The 11,811-nt window shown below is 38.5% G+C and overlaps 1 protein-coding gene across 3 annotated transcripts in view; it reads left to right on the forward strand.

Annotated features, from left to right (window-relative positions):
• Nucleotides 1–11,811, forward strand: part of PLCL1 (phospholipase C like 1 (inactive)) — a 407,944-nt gene that overhangs the window by 101,054 nt on the left and 295,079 nt on the right. The window contains exon 1 of one of the 3 annotated variants that reach the window (XM_019635634.1): nt 1,275–1,483. The exons of 1 other annotated variant lie outside the window; for it this stretch is intronic. The gene's annotated coding sequence lies outside the window, so the exon portion shown is untranslated. Of the gene's footprint in view, nt 1–1,274; nt 1,484–1,983; nt 2,172–11,811 lie in introns of those variants that run through there. One more of the 3 variants, XM_019635633.1, reaches the window with a different exon arrangement.

The raw sequence follows: 11,811 nt of genomic DNA on the forward strand, positions 1-11,811 counted from the left end.
AAAAGATTTTTATTAAAATATAGCTAATATACAATATTATATTAGTTTCAGATGTACATTATAGTTATTCAACAATACCCACCTAGCACTATACAGAGTTATTACTACATTATTGATTTTATTCCCTATGCTAAAGTGATCACCATGATAAGCCCAGCAACCATGTGACACTGTACCACACTATCACAATATTATTGATCTTTTCCCCCCTTTAAAAAATTTTCAATTAGAGTTGACAGTCAATATTATTTGATATTAGTTTCAAGTGTATAGCATAGTGGTTAGACATTATATAATTTAGGAAGTGATCCCCTGACTAGTACCACCTGGTACTATACATAGTTATTATCAATACATATTATTGATTATATTCTCTATACTTTACACCCCCATGACTATTTTGTAACTACCAACTTGTATTTCTTTCTTTTTTTTTATTTTTTAAAGATTTTATTGGGGAGTTGGGGAAGGGGAATAGAATTAGGGAATCGGGGAAGGGGAAAAGACAAGTTTATGTCCTTTTGTTCTTCAGCCTAGTTGTGGAGGACGTCGCTTCACTGGCCCATGTTGGTATTATCATTGCACTCTTACCGAATGAGGCAGATCGGTCGCCGGCCATTGGACAGCCGCTCACGGCAGCCCTTGGCAGCTCATGCTGGCTGCTAGCCACTCACGGTAGCTTATGGCAGCCCACTGCAGCAGGGGCTGCAGCCTATGCTGTTGCTGGCGACTCATGGCAGCCCAGCTCCAGGTCGAGCCGTTGTTCACCATCTTAGCTGTAGAGGGCTCAGCGTCACTGGTCCTCATGTGGGATCCGAACCGGGACCCTGCTGCTCAGAGCTGGCGTCCCAAGCCAGCTCTTAAGCAATGCGCCATTCGGTCGGCCCTCAACTTGTATTTCTTAATCCCTTCACCTTTTTCACCCTGCCCTCAACCCCCTCCCATCTATCATCCCGATAGATCTAGTATCCATCTGACACCATACATAGTTACTACAATATTATTGACTGTATTCCTTATGCTCTACGCTACATCCCCATAACTACTGTATAATAACAAATTCGTACTTCTTAGCCCCTTACCCTTTTCACCCACCTCCAACTCCCCTCCCATCTGGCAGCCATCAAAATGTTCTGTGTATCTATGAGTTTGTTTCTGTTTCATTTGTTTGTTTATTTTGTTCTTTAGATTCCACTTATAAGTGAAATCATATAACACTTGTCTTTCACTGTCTGACTTACTACATTCAGCACAGTACCCTCTATGTNGTCCCCCAGCGCCCGACGCGGCCGGGGGCGAAGACGACCCCCGAACGGGCTCTGACAGCGCCTCCGGAGACGGCCTGGCGGCGGCCCCTGGGGGCCGGTCGAGGGACCGTCGCAGCGGGGTCGTCTTGCCAGTCGCTGCAGGGGCCCCGGCGGATAGCGAGGCTGGCCTCTTGGAGGCGGCGCGGGCTACCCCCAGGCGCAGCAGCATCATCAAGGTAAGTGAGGCCGCGCCAGACCGGGAGCGTGGGCGTGGGCGTGGGCGTGGGTGCGGGTGCGGGTGGGTCAGGGACCCGGGCAGGATGGACGGTGTCCGGAGGCATCGCAGGCTCGGCATTGTTTTCTCCCACCTCCTTCATTACCAAACCTTCCTTCCTCGTGCGGAGGTTCCCAGACTCAGCTCCTGGCCGTCAGAGGCAGAAGTGACTTTTTTCCTGACAACGGAGGAAAAGTTCCGCTCTGCGTCTTTGCGTTTTGATGGATGCTTTTCCTCGTTTTCACTGGAAGCTTCACTTAACCGTTGATGGAAGGAGAAGGGGATGGTAGTGCACTGCTCTCCAGGGAAAGGTTAGCTTTTCCTTCACAGTAAAGGAAATGCACTGTTTATCCTCAAGTGGAAAAAAAAAAAACCAACAACAAAAAAACAGCACTTTCTAGACTCAAACGGTCCCGAATTCTCAAGAAGTGTGAACTTTCCGGGTCGGGGCAGGCAGTTTTCAGGGACCTTTCAGCAAAGTAAAGAGCGAAGGCGGAGCCGAGTTTCTGCGCTGCAGAAAGCGCGACTGGAACGCAATCAATCCCCCAAGAATCACCCCCAGGTCCTTTTGGTTACCATCACAACCAGGGAAAGTGCTTCCTGACCCCTCAACTACCAGTCAGGGCTTCTCTTCATGTGGCAAGATTTTTGTAAGCCTCGCTCCTTCCTTATCTCTTTCTGTCTTCCTTCCACCTGGGGATGGTTTCCTGTTTGAGATTTCATCTTTTGGATGCGTGACATGGGGGGTGGGGGTGGGGGTGTCTCCTGGAAGTCAGAACTCTCCACTCTGCCACAGGTTTAGGAAAAGGGCCTCTTAGCATAAATGCAAGGGAGTAATCATGTGCATGTGAGTTAAAATCGATTTTGGTAGAGCAGTCACTGTGTGTGTGTGTGTGTGTGTGTGTGTGTGTGTGTGTGTGTGTGTGTAAGTAATTTGATGATAGTGAAAGATAGATTTAGAACTATTTACTTCTCAACTTACATGGTGTGGTGTGCTAATACATTCAAAACCTTTGTTCAAGGATAAGCTGTGTAACCACCACATAATGCTTGTGTCTTTCTGAAGCTCAAGGTTGGAGCTCCCAGCACCAGTGTGGGTAGATTGTACCCACAGCACCTCCACCTAGCTCCAAGTGTGGTTTAGGCTTTTCCCCAACACAGCCACATGGCAGCTTAAAACCAACAGGGAGATTTCTGTGATAAAAGAATAGTGGGTGGTAGTTGCAGATGACTTGTAGTAGTTTATTTTATTTTGTGACTTTTAGGTTTAGTGAAAAGGAATGTTCTATTCTGGGTGTGAATTTGGATGAAAAGGAAATTATCACTTTTTTCTTTTAATCCACAGATCAGAAACCATATTGTTTTGAAACTTAAATAATCATTACAGTTAGGAAACATACATTTTGTTCTTGTTCTTTTTTTATTGAGGTATAATTGACATACAACATTATATTAGTTTTAGGTGTACAACATGATTCAATATTTGTGTATATTGTGAAATGATCACCAGGATAAGTCTGGTTAACTTCTATAATCTGATACATAGTTACAAAATTTTCTTTTTTGTGATGAGAACTTTTAAGATTTACCCTCTTAACAACTTTCAAAAATGAAATATAATATTATTAACTGTAGTCACCATGCTGTGCATTCGATCCCCATGACTTATTTGTTTTATAACTGGAAGTCTGTACCTTTTGATTCTCTTCACCTATTTTGCCTATCTCTCTACCCCACTAGCAACTACCAATCTGTTCCCTGTATTTGTTCTTTTAAGATTCTACATATAAATGAGGTCATACAGTATTTCAAGGAACATACAGTTTGGGTTCTAAGATATTAATACTAAATATGGTTCTGTGTGTGTGAAAAAAATACCACCAGATAGTTTAAAATATACCGTCATCAAAAGCAGTGGGCTCTATAGTTTTTTAAAAAATGAAACGAACAGAGTGTAAGTAATATACAAATTCTTGCACCTAAATTTGTAATTTTTAAATTGTACCATGTGCTGTATAGTCTCAGAAGGGTCTTTGCTGAGTGCCTCTTTTGTTTTGAAGTTTCTTTTCTGGACAGAAAAAGAGGGAGGCAACAGAGTATCAACTTGATCTTTTTCCCTTTTTAATAGTACAGTAAACATTTAGTAAATGGCCTTTAAATGAAAGATTCTAGAAAATGAAGTCAATTATCATTATTATTTAAAGTTAGGTTTTATCAAAAAATAATACACACACACACCACACACACACACACACACACACACACACACACACACACGCACGATAAAAAAAAATCCAATTTACACTCCTACTTACATAGCTGTTAACACTTTCTTATGTATCCTTTCAGAAATATTTCATGCTTGTATAAGCACATGTGTCTAAACATATCTGTGGTGAACTATTGACGCTTCTCATTTATATAATAAAATTTGGTTAGAGTTTTACAGGCCTTATATCTTCATATTTGCTCCAAACATTTTTGATGCCTGGAAGGTTGTCTAATCATCGTGACTTGTCAGTTTGGTCTTCAAGTATAACCTGGTAGGTTATAGGCGATGATGGTACCTTGGGATCTATTCCCAAAGGCCTTCATTCCCTTCCAGTGGGGAAAGTCAGGTGATGGGCTCTGTTCCACTCTCTTTCTGCTATCAAGGACCTTTCAATTGACATCTTGAATCTGCTGCCCCATGGTTTGTTTACTGTAGCGTAGTAAAAATGAGAGTTTCTTAAAAAGGTCTAGATCATATAAGAAATATGTAGCACATGTTCTGTATTGAGAGAAAATACATTCTTCGTAGTTTTGCCAAGAGTTCTTTTTATTTAGCTTTGAAACATATACAAAAAAGACTTTTGTGCATTTTATATTAATCTAACTATTAAATGCTGTTCCAAATAACCTTAGTATAGTAATAATTGGTATTCATGATGATCTCTGAACTACTGAAAGATTGTGAATCATCAAATATTAAATTATTTTCAGTTCAATTTAGGGTATTATTTCTATTCTAATTATTTAAATGCTAATTATCTATTAGATGAATCAGAATAGTGCATCTCTCTATCATGCTAAAAAACAGACTGTCTTGTATATTAATAAAAGGGATGCTTTTAGTAAATTTGCCCTCCCTAATTTTTGAAAACATGTGTTTAGTTGAAAAAACATTTTCTTTCTTAGCTAATGAAAATATTGACATTTATCATTACACATATTCAGAAAGTCTTATTTCTACTATAATTGCATTTCTCCTCTTATATGCCCAGTCCTAAATTTTAAAAAATTTAACATGGGAATTAAACTAGGTTCTCTTTAATGTGTCCATTTCCCCCCGTGTTTTCCTGTGTGATTATTTTTGACAGCGCTGACATTGATAAATGTTGCATGTTTTTTGGTAAGTGCTTTTTTGTATACCACAATATTGCTACAGACTCCAGCTTAATTGCTTCTTGATGACTTGTGGTTTAAAATGACAAGTTAGTTACATGCAAAATTGATAATATCTAAGAATTATGTGCTATTCTGCATTTGAATATATTTCTACTTAAGAAATTACACCATTTGTCTACCTGGCACTTGATTTCAAACTTCTATGTTTAAAATATTTAACATTTTGGATTAGAATTCATTGCTCTATAACTCCAATGTTCTGGAAATAGAAAGTAATGTAGCCTTTTCCTGCTTACATGTGGGGAACTGAGATACATACATGTTTTTTAAATAGCAGTTAATTTTTCTTCTATTATATGTAACATATTGAAAGGTTCCTCTTTTTTCGTTTCCTTGTTTAAATTTTTTTTATTTATGTAAAGTTGGTATACAATCTTATATTGGTTATATTAATTTCAGGTGTACAGTATAATGATTTCACATGTTTAGACCTTATACTGTGATCACCCCACTAATTCCAGTAATCATCTGCCACCATGTAAACTTATCACAATGTTATTGACTATATTCCCCTTTCCCTTAGCACCACCCCACCCCTTCCCTTCTGGTAACCATCCCTTTGGTCTCAGCTTCTATGAGTCTGTTTTTGTTTTGTTTGTTTGTTTGTTTTTTATATTCCACACACAAGTGAAATCATATGGTATTTGTCTTTCTCTGTCTGACTTATTTCATATAGCTTAATATTCTCTAGATCTATCTATGTTGTTGCAACTGACAAGATTTAATTCTTTTTTATTGCCGTGTAATATTCCATTGTATAAATACACCACCTCTTCTTTTTCCATTCATCTATCGATGGACACCCAGGTTGCTTCCATATTTTGGCTATTGAAAAGTAATGCTGCAATGAACATAAGGGTGCACATATTTTTTTGAATTAGTGTTTTTGTTTTCTTTGGATAAATACCCAGAAGTGGAATTGCTGGGTCATAAGGTAGTTCTAGTTTTAGTTTTTTGAGGACTCTCCATACTGTTTTCCATAGTGGCTGCACCACATCCTCTCCAACACATGTTATTTGTTGACTTTTTGATAATAGCCATTCTGACTAGTGTGAGGTGGTATTTTATTGTGGTTTTGATTTGCATTTCCCTGATGATTAGTAGTGTTGAACATCTTTTCATGTGTCTGTTGGCCGTCTGTATGTCTTCTCTGGAGAAAGGTCTTTACATGTCCTCTGCCCATTTTTTGATTGGATTATATTTTTTTGTTATTGAGTTGTATGAGTTTTTTATATAGTTTGGATATCAACACCTTGTTGGATATATCATTTTAGAATATACTGTCCTATTTAGTAGGTTGCGTTTTTGTTTTGTTGAAGGTTTCCTTCCCTGTGCACAAGTTTTAAAATTCCTTTTGATTCTACTTAACTATGAATTCTCTGGAAGAAATTATCCCTTGGATCTCATGGACATAGGTGTGTGGGATGAATACTCAGGAGTTGGGGATGAGGTACTGAGACCTGCGCTGAAACAGCTAAAAGTAATGGCTGTGGTGTTGGTCTTGTATCATTATTTTATATCATGGCTAGTCTCATGTTGTCATGTTCCTTTTGAGGTTAGTGTAGTGGGTTTCTGAGATGCAGCCTCAAAGATGCAACTTGGGTACCTGCTGACCCATATCAAAATTATGGCTCTCCTCATTAAGTCAAGGGGAATTTTATTCATATTTATTGAGTGCTGCCTACTATGAGTCAAGTACTAAACTAGGAGCTTTCACACATTATATCACTTCATCCTCACAGCAGACCCTCTAAAGTAGAGAAGGGAAGCACAGAGAGCTACTGATACAATGTGGAGTCAGGATTCATAGCTGTGTCTGCTTAACTCTGAATTTGAGCTCGTATGCTGATTGTCTGATGCCGGAAACCCACAATCCATGAATACTTTCTAGGTTAGAAACAGCATGAAGATATAATAGAGTTTCAGAAGAGTCTGAGTCTTGGGCCCCAAGGCTTGTGGGGTAAATGATCCTTTCTTTCCCAAATCAGAACACTTGGAGATGGATGACTCTACAAAGGGACTGCAAACTTTCCTGTCTTTGGTCCTGTCGTTAGGCCTGTACCATATGTTGAAAGGCAGAGCAACTTGGCAGGTGCTCTACTTGTGATCATTATAGGGAGTGCGCACCTGTTGCTTTACACCAGGCCTCTTCTTCCATGTCTCTGCAGACAGCTGAGTTTGTGAAGGGTTATATTCTCTTTTAGACTGATATACAGGGGGAACAAATACCCAGGGCATAAGAATATGTATTATCCTAGGGGAGCTAATGTTGGAACTCTGAAAGCATTTTTTCTTTTTAAATAGAGACAATTATGAAGGGAAGTTAAGGGTGATTGAAAAATAACAATTTTAGACACACTGTAAGTTAAATAGCCTTCTATAGATTGGCCTGGGAATTAATCAGCATTTATAGACTTTTTTTTTTGCCTGTAGAAATATGTTAAAAGTTCCAAACAACCAACTTATTGGTGAATCTTGGGAAAACAACCTGAATGTACAGCGGGGCTGGCCAGCTGTTGCTAAAGGGGTGCCACATGAGCATGTCTGATGGCTTCAGTAGGGGGTGCTCCCGCTGAGGTATGATTCAGCTGTATAAATACCATTGAACTTCTTGGGTGGACTTGTTTTATTATCCCAGTAACTTCAGTCAGAGTGTTTGCTTTCCCTGAAATTGCCATAGAAACATGGCCACATTTCACCTTAGACATGGTCACTTCTCGTTGTGGTGCCTTTATGTTGTGATTTCTTAGAGCACCTCTCAGGAGAATTAAGGATAAAATTTAAAGAGGCTTGACACATTTTGATGAAAGATTTTAGAAGTGCCTGTTGATTGGTGTTGGTAACTACTGTCAGAATTTACACTATTTGTTTTCTTTCTTGGAAAATATACTAAGGTTCAAAAAGTATAAGTTAATTACATAGCTATTGAAGGATTAAACAAACATACACTGCAATTAAGACTGAATTGTTGTTTTCTTGTCTTTTTCTTCCTGCTATTGTAGAGAAAACAGGTAATGAAATTTTGTACAGTAAAATGTTAGTTGAACACATATTGACGAAAAACACCTCAGGCGCAGTGTTGTGAAAAGACATCAGGAGACAGTGGATTTTACCTTCGGTGCTACTGAACAAACAACCCATTAATACTTCCAGGTAATGCTAGAGCAGCTAACTCGTCAGGCAGTAGGTTTGGGAGTAACTCAAAGAAAGAAGTGCAGCAGTCTTCCTTGCTCCCACAGTGACTTCTGTTTAGCTTTAATAACTGTGAACATTAAACATAATTCCATTGTTAGGAGCAATGTCAAAACTGAGACATGTATAAGATTGTACATTAAAAAAAATTACCCAGCTTAAAATGACTAAACAGAATAAAGAGGCAGGATTAAAGTTGCTTTTTGAGTTTCCCATTGGGATCTCAGTAGTGTAAATGAACCATTGGTTATTAGGTGGGGCGAGAGAATCTTTTGGTTGCACTTACAATCTAAACCTAAGATAATAATATATCACTAGACCTTGATATAATAAAACCTGTCAGTTCTACAAAATCTCATATTTTGATGTGTTTTAATAATGTAAAAAAGGTTTATTTGTAGTTTTATTTCTATCTTGTTTGTCTCTGTATCCAAGTTTCTATAATAGGATACAATAACAGAATTTATTGTAATTAATGAGTATACTAAAGGGATAATAACAATTAGGACCAAATAGTCAACTTCTATAACAACATTCTGTCTTGTTTTAAATCTTAGCCAATGTATTGTGTATTTCAAGTAACATTTGATAGCAACAAAATCACAGTATGACAAAGTATTGGAATACCCCGTTGGATTTAAAATTGGATTTCATTTGTAGTTTTATTTATAACATCTGATGTAAATGTGTTTAAGAAAGGTACAATCTAGTTTATTTTCAACAGTATCATTTTAACTCCCCTCACTAATAATTAATCTAGCATTACTTTGAGAAAAGTCAGATTGTACATGCAAATAGTAAAGAACTATTATTTATATTATCTTTATCACTCCAGAAAGAAGAAAGACAAGTTAATTTTGAAAACAATACAATCCATCCAAAACAAAACAACATAATCTCTCAACTATTTTAGTAAGTGTACTTAGTTTCCAAAGATTTCTTTTCTTTTCTTTTCTTTTTTTTTTTAAAGATTTTTATTGGGGAATTGCGGGGATGGGAACAGTGCTGGGGAATTGGGGGAAGGGGAACAGACAAGTTGCTGTCCTTTTGTTCTTCAGTCTAGTTGTGGAGGACGTTGCTTCACTGGCCCAAGTTGGCACCATCATTGCGCTCTTCCCGGGGGAGGCAGATCAGTCGCTGGCTTCTGGACGGCCGCTCACTGCAGCTGCTGGCCGCTCACACTGGCTGCTGGCTACATACGATAGCCCATGGCAACCCACTGCCACAGGGGCTGCAGTCTACGCCGTAGCCGGCGACTCACAGCAGCCCAGCTCCAGGTTGAGCTGTTGTACAGCATCTTAGCTGTAGAGGGCAGTGTCACTGGCCCTCATATGTGGGATCCGAACCGGGGCCCTCTGGCATCCCAAGCCAGTTCTTAACCACCACACCACTCGGCCGGCCCTCCAAAGATTTCTTAATTTGTATTTGTAAACTTATGGAAGTGTGTAGCTATTACAGGCAAAGATATTGTGTTTTTCCTTAACCGTACAACTTTGTATTTAAAAGTTTAAAATACCTTTGAAAGAGAATATCTGCTTTGTTAATTCTTTCATGTTGACCCGTTCAGGGGCCTTTAAAAGATGTTAAGTCTATAGGAGACTAAGCATAGGTAATGTGTAAAGTTAGGCAGACTTGTATTATTGTATGATAAAACGTAATGGTTAGAAATGATGATGAGATTTTATATAGAACACCTTCCCCGTGAGGTGTTGAGGGAGATAAATGCACAAGGAAGGACAAAAGAATGCTTTAGTGTTAACTGAGACCAAGATTACAAGGCAGAACTCCAGAAAGCTGGACCTGATCACCCAGATCGGTGCTTTTCCCTAAGGCCCCAAACAAAAGCAGGCCAAATAGCCTGTGAGCTTAAAGCTCACAACCCACATCCCAGATCTGACAGCCAAAGATGAGGGTGGGCCGCTCAGGAGCACACCCCCTAGCGCCAGAGGGGAAGGAGTCAGCACGGGGAGAATGTGTTTTCTCTCCACTTGGCTCTGGCAGGGTTAGGGTCTGACTCAGGAGCAGGGCAACTGTGTCTAAAGAGCGAGTGCAAACTGCCCTGCTCTGCTCCCCTCTAGGGCAGCCCGGGTGTCGGGTGGAGGAGAGAGAGAGGAGACCCTGAGATGTACACTCTGCCCTTATCTTCTTTGAAAGCTTTACCTCCGTAAAACGTAGCCCATCAATGTTCTTGAACTTGCAGTTTCTTAATCATTTATCATGACTAATTTTTGGAGGAGGGAGTAGGGGTGGGAATGGGGGTGGGTGACAAAGTCTGTGCTCTCCCTGGAATCTGACATACAAGATGCAAACACATCTTCAGCATTTGGTGAATTCCTGTTTTTAAATATTTTGGAATTATTGATTCTGGGGTATAATTAAATGTTATATATTTAGAAATGTTATTAATAATTAAATAGCTTTTTTTCCTGTTTAATGTAATAGATAAAACACAGTAACATCATGAAGAGATTTTTCTATTGAGAAATTTTCTTCATAATAGTAGCAAATGCTTATATAATTTGTATTATGAATCTGGCATTGTTCTGAGCACTTTATATGTATTAACTTAGTCAATCCTTACAATATCTATTTGAGGTGAATATTTTTATTATTACCTCCATTTTTATAAATGGAGACATCTTAAGTGACTTGTCCAAGGTCACATAGATAGTAAATGGCAGAGCCAGGAAAAGGACCCAAATAGTTTAGCTCCTAAAGCTGCTTTTAATTTTTATGCTATACATTTTCTTAAATAATATTGATTTAAAACTTTGCTATTGTGGATAAAATAGCAGACATTTTATGGTTACCTTAACTGCTAAGTTTAGCTGACAAATCAAAAAAGAACAATTGTAAAAACAGTTTTGGTCAACTCTCTGAAGGATTATTTGAATACATTTTTTTCTTAGTTTCACAACCTTTCATGTGAAGTATCCATGACTGTACATTAATACTGTGTTCCACTTTCCCTTAAGAGGATTGGAACTCTTGTTCATATATTTTTACTCTTTGAACAGAATTAGCATCTTTACCATGAAGCATGAATACAAGATCCAACTTTGGTATAATTTACACAAGCTAAGGGTGGACAGTTACTTAATCACTGAACACTGATATGATTTACTTTATAGTTTGATAGTTTTGTCTTCCAGCATCAATAAATCAACAAAGAGTATCTGAGTTTCTAATCCAAGGAAGCTGCCATTTTGTTAAGTGGTAGTGGATATGATTGAGATTTCCTACCAATTACATTTGAGGTAGGTATAGTTCCTCACACATAGGAGGAGCTTGGTAAATATTTTTGGAAGTCCATTAAACTGAAAGTCTGTTAAATCATTTAATTCTTTTTTTTTCTTAGTAGAAATTCCAAAGTTAATATGTGGGAAATTCAAATATATGATTATGTCATGAAATTCCTGTGCTTGTGGCTACCTATTATGTTGAAGGTAATGAGTCCTTTCTGCTGTGCCCAAATGGTACCCAGAGGTTTGTTGTCATCGCTTGGAAACTGGCCAGGTGTTTAAGACACAGTAAGTGCTCTTGTTGAAACACTTATATGTCCGATTTAATTATCTACCTGTGGTTATGTTAAATTATTGAAAGGATATAAAACTTTGGCTTTTTCTTTCTCTCTCCGTTTCTCCCCCCGCC

This window comes from Hipposideros armiger, unplaced genomic scaffold, assembly GCF_001890085.2.
Source record: "Hipposideros armiger isolate ML-2016 unplaced genomic scaffold, ASM189008v1 scaffold_23, whole genome shotgun sequence".
NCBI classification, from domain to species: Eukaryota; Metazoa; Chordata; class Mammalia; order Chiroptera; family Hipposideridae; genus Hipposideros; species Hipposideros armiger.